The 5,000-nt window shown below is 57.4% G+C and overlaps 2 non-coding genes and 1 pseudogene across 2 annotated transcripts; all 3 read right to left on the bottom strand.

The window, feature by feature from the left end:
- Positions 1-858, bottom strand: part of LOC144419102 (large subunit ribosomal RNA) — a 3,695-nt pseudogene extending 2,837 nt beyond the window's left edge.
- Positions 859-1,146: 288 nt separating this feature from the next.
- LOC144419099 (5.8S ribosomal RNA) lies at positions 1,147-1,300 on the bottom strand. The gene has a single exon (XR_013473847.1). It is a non-coding gene; the product is annotated as a 5.8S ribosomal RNA (ribosomal RNA).
- A 298-nt stretch (positions 1,301-1,598) lies between these two features.
- Positions 1,599-3,408, bottom strand: LOC144419107 (small subunit ribosomal RNA). Its single transcript, XR_013473852.1, has one exon. It is a non-coding gene; the product is annotated as a small subunit ribosomal RNA (ribosomal RNA).
- Between the last annotated feature and the right edge of the window lie 1,592 nt (positions 3,409-5,000).

Raw genomic sequence — 5,000 nt, 5'->3', positions numbered from 1 at the left:
CTCATGTTAGACTCCTTGGTCCGTGTTTCAAGACGGGTCGGGAGGGTGGCCGACGTGGCCACGGACCCCGAGCGCGTCGACGGCGCGCCACCGAAGCGGCAGCCCGCCGAACACCGGCACTGCGTACAGTGCAGGCGAACGACAAGCCAGCCGAACGGCGACGGCCGCACACAGAGAGCGCGCGGCATCCTTTCCTCGATCCGCCGCCGGGCCGCACCGCCCGCGCGCTGTAACACCCCCGCCGGAGCGGAGGCCACCTTCGCGCGGGGACTTAGACCGACGGCAAACCGGTCGTGACCCGCGCCGGTCGCTAGTGCGCTGAGACGGTGCGCGAGCCGACTCGGCAGCGGCGCCTTAAGCGTCCGCGAACCGAGACGGCGCGCCCCCGCACCCAACTGAAAGCGAGCCGGCGACCTGACGGGCCCTCCCGTTTGCCTCTCAACGGTTTCACGTACTCTTGAACTCTCTCTTCAAAGTGCTTTTCAACTTTCCCTCACGGTACTTGTCCGCTATCGGTCTCGCGACCGTATTTAGTCTTAGGTGGAGTTTACCACCCGCTTTGGGCTGCATTCCCAAACAACCCGACTCCGAGAAGACCCGAAGCGGCCAAGGCAAGCGCCCCTATGGGCCTAACACCCGCCGTGGGACGAGGCCTCGATCAGAAGGACACCGGCGCTCGCCGTCAGCCGCACTGGGACTTCCGTACGTCACAACTCGGCGCGCTCGAAAAGCGCGCAGATTCGACGCTGGACTCTTCCCGGTTCACTCGCCGTTACTCAGGGAATCCCTGTTGGTTTCTTTTCCTCCGCTTAATAATATGCTTAAATTCAGCGGGTGCTCTCGCCTGAACTCAGGTCGTATGTGTCAAGCGGGCCGTTTCTTACACGGCCCGCTGGCATCGCAAGTCGTCGCCGCCGGCGCCGACCGAGCGCGTACCGTCGCCGCCTTGGCCCACGGTCGGTCTTGATCTCGTGACCGGACCGACCGACCTGGACCCGCCCCTCGAACGTAGTTGAACACGTCGAGGGGCCGGCGGTGTACGGGACACGCGGTCGCGCCGAGAAAGCTCGGCGACCGCTTCAACTTGGGGCGACGCCCGGCCGTCTTCGCAGAGGCCAGGCGACGGCCCTCGGGTGAGGACGAACGCGACCCTGAGGCAGACGCGGTCCCGGGATTGACCCGAGACCGCAATTCGCGTTCAGAAGGTCGACGTTCAATGTGTTCTGCAATTCACATTACTTCTCGCACTTGGCTGCGTCCTTCATCGACTCGCGAGCCGAGTGATCCACCGTTAAGAGTCGTCCTCGACGTTTCGCCCGGCGCCGAAGCGCGCGGACGTCACACTGTGGGATCGACCACAAAACCACCACCGACAACAACTGCACAAAAACACCAACAAACGGCGCCGAGCGACCGCCGGGCTGGGCCGGCGGCACATCGAGCGCGGTGCCCAGAAGCCACCATCGCACTCGGCTGCCTTGCTATGCCAACGTGTTACGCGTGTCGCACGGGGCGGAACCCCGATTGACGGCCGCCCTCTCGGCGGCACCCAAAGACAATTCAGTGCGCGGTCGGCCGGGGCCTACCACCACCTTCGGTAATGATCCTTCCGCAGGTTCACCTACGGAAACCTTGTTACGACTTTTACTTCCTCTAAATGATCAAGTTTGATCGTCTTCTCGACACGCCGACGCGGCCGTTGCCAGCCGCGACGGGGCCGATCCAAGGATCTCACTAAACCATTCAATCGGTAGTAGCGACGGGCGGTGTGTACAAAGGGCAGGGACGTAATCAACGCAAGTTGATGACTTGCGCTTACTGGGAATTCCTCGTTCAAGGGAAACAATTGCAAGTCCCTATCCCAATCACGAATGAGGTTCAACGGGTTACCCGGACCTTTCGGCCTAGGTTAGACACTCGCTGCTTCACTCAGTGTAGCGCGCGTGCGGCCCCGGACATCTAAGGGCATCACAGACCTGTTATTGCTCAATCTCGTGTGGCTAAACGCCACTAGTCCCTCTAAGAAGTTAGACGCCGACCGAGAAGGTCGCGTAACTATTTAGCATGCCAGAGTCTCGTTCGTTATCGGAATTAACCAGACAAATCGCTCCACCAACTAAGAACGGCCATGCACCACCACCCACAGAATCAAGAAAGAGCTCTCAATCTGTCAATCCTACCTGTGTCCGGGCCGGGTGAGTTTCCCCGTGTTGAGTCAAATTAAGCCGCAGGCTCCACTCCTGGTGGTGCCCTTCCGTCAATTCCTTTAAGTTTCAGCTTTGCAACCATACTTCCCCCGGAACCCAAAGACTTTGGTTTCCCGGAAGCTGCCGGAAAGGTCGTCATGGTAACGCCTCCCGATCGCTAGTTGGCATCGTTTATAGTCAGAACTAGGACGGTATCTGATCGTCTTCGAACCTCTGACTTTCGCTCTTGATTAAAGAAAACATTCTTGGCGAATGCTTTCGCAGTAGTTCGTCTTCCGCCGATCCAAGAATTTCACCTCTAACGGCAGAGTACGGACGCCCCCGTCTGTCCCTCTTAATCATTACCTCGTGCTCCGAAAACCAACAAAATAGAACCGAGGTCCTATTCCATTATTCCATGCAACACTATGCAGGCGAACAGCCTGCTTTGAACACTCTAATTTTTTCAAAGTAAACTTATCGGCCACCGCCGACACTCAGTCAAGAGCACCGACGGAGAACCGAAGGTGAGGCGAACGCAACCAGTGACACGCCTTGCGACGGACCGGCGGCGCTCGCCCAAAATCCAACTACGAGCTTTTCAACCGCAACAACTTTAGCATACACTGTTGGAGCTGGAATTACCGCGGCTGCTGGCACCAGACTTGCCCTCCAATGGATACTCGTTAAGAGTTTTAGGATGTACTCATTCCAATTACAGGGCCTCGTTAGAGTCCTGTATTGTTATTTTTCGTCACTACCTCCCCGTGTCGGGAATGGGTAATTTGCGCGCCTGCTGCCTTCCTTGGATGTGGTAGCCGTTTCTCAGGCTCCCTCTCCGGAATCGAACCCTGATTCCCCGTTACCCGTTATCACAAAGGTAGGCACGTAGCGTACCTTCGACAGTTGATAGGGCAGACACTTGAATGATACGTCGTCGGTGCAGAGACCGTACGATCCGCGTGGTTATCCAGAGTCATCAAACGTCACAGGACGAACCCGGTCGGTTTTGATCTGATAAAAGCGCGCCTCCCGAAGTCGGCGCTTAATGCATGTATTAGCTCTAGAATTACCACAGTTATCCACTTCGCTTACGAGACCAAATAAACCAAGACTGATTTAATGAGCCATTCGCAGTTTCGCTTTACGAGAACTCGTACTTGCACCTGCATGGCTTAATCTTTGAGACAAGCATATCACTACTGGCAGGATCAACCAGATAGCTGCGACAGCTGCGCTCGGCCCTTGCTGGGCCGCCCGGCGCGTGCTCGTCGCATTCGTTTAAGACCGAGGCGATCGCCTGCGGCCGTACTCAGCTTCGACAGTCGCTGGCCGCGACGTCCACGCCCTCGCCGGCAGTGCCAGGCGGAGCGATTTGCGTTTTTTCTTTGCTCGCCCTCTCTCGGGCTCGATCCATTCAGTTTCGCACAAACAAGAGCTCTGCCGGCCGCCTGCAGCGGTGCCTAAAACCCGGGCATAACAATGCGACCGTTCTGCTAGGCCGACAAGCGCTCAAGCCAGACGCTCGATCGAACGCCCCCTACATATTAGTCGAGACAACGGCTCGCTCATTAGCATCGCGTTTGTACTTTAACTTTTTTTGGCTCGGCTTCTTTCGACGCCGATGCCGGCGACGCAGCACTCTCTCGCCCGCCAGCCACCGAGAAAAGGGTGCGCTCCGCCCGGCCCCGCACCGCTCTTTCTTGGCTCATTCGAAATTACTGTCTTTCGCTCTGACATGCCTTACCTAGGGTTAGGTTAGTATGCTTGCACGTTTGTACTTTAACTTTTTTCGGCTCGGCTTCTTTCGACGCCGATGCCGGCGACGCAGCACTCTCTCGCCCGCCAGCCACCGAGAAAAGGGTGCGCTCCGACCGGCCCCGCACCGCTCTTTCTTGGCTCATTCGAAATTACTGTCTTTCGCTCTGACATGCCTTACCTAGGGTTAGGCTAGTATGCTTGCACGTTTGTACTTTAACTTTTTCCGGCTCGGCTTCTTTCGACGCCGATGCCGGCGACGCAGCACTCTCTCGCCCGCCAGCCACCGAGAAAAGGGTGCGCTCCGACCGGCCCCGCACCGCTCTTTCTTGGCTCATTCGAAATTACTGTCTTTCGCTCTGACATGCCTTACCTAGGGTTAGGTTAGTATGCTTGCACGTTTGTACTTTAACTTTTTTCGGCTCGGCTTCTTTCGACGCCGATGCCGGCGACGCAGCACTCTCTCGCCCGCCAGCCACCGAGAAAAGGGTGCGCTCCGACCGGCCCCGCACCGCTCTTTCTTGGCTCATTCGAAATTACTGTCTTTCGCTCTGACATGCCTTACCTAGGGTTAGGTTAGTATGCTTGCACGTTTGTACTTTAACTTTTTTCGGCTCGGCTTCTTTCGACGCCGATGCCGGCGACGCAGCACTCTCTCGCCCGCCAGCCACCGAGAAAAGGGTGCGCTCCGACCGGCCCCGCACCGCTCTTTCTTGGCTCATTCGAAATTACTGTCTTTCGCTCTGACATGCCTTACCTAGGGTTAGGTTAGTATGCTTGCACGTTTGTACTTTAACTTTTTTCGGCTCGGCTTCTTTCGACGCCGATGCCGGCGACGCAGCACTCTCTCGCCCGCCAGCCACCGAGAAAAGGGTGCGCTCCGCCCGGCCCCGCACCGCTCTTTCTTGGCTCATTCGAAATTACTGTCTTTCGCTCTGACATGCCTTACCTAGGGTTAGGTTAGTATGCTTGCACGTTTGTACTTTAACTTTTTTCGGCTCGGCTTCTTTCGACGCCGATGCCGGCGACGCAGCACTCTCTCGCCCGCCAGCCACC

This window comes from Styela clava, unplaced genomic scaffold, assembly GCF_964204865.1.
Source record: "Styela clava unplaced genomic scaffold, kaStyClav1.hap1.2 HAP1_SCAFFOLD_193, whole genome shotgun sequence".
NCBI classification, from domain to species: domain Eukaryota; kingdom Metazoa; phylum Chordata; class Ascidiacea; order Stolidobranchia; family Styelidae; genus Styela; species Styela clava.
This window is presented reverse-complemented; position numbering and strand designations above follow the sequence as displayed.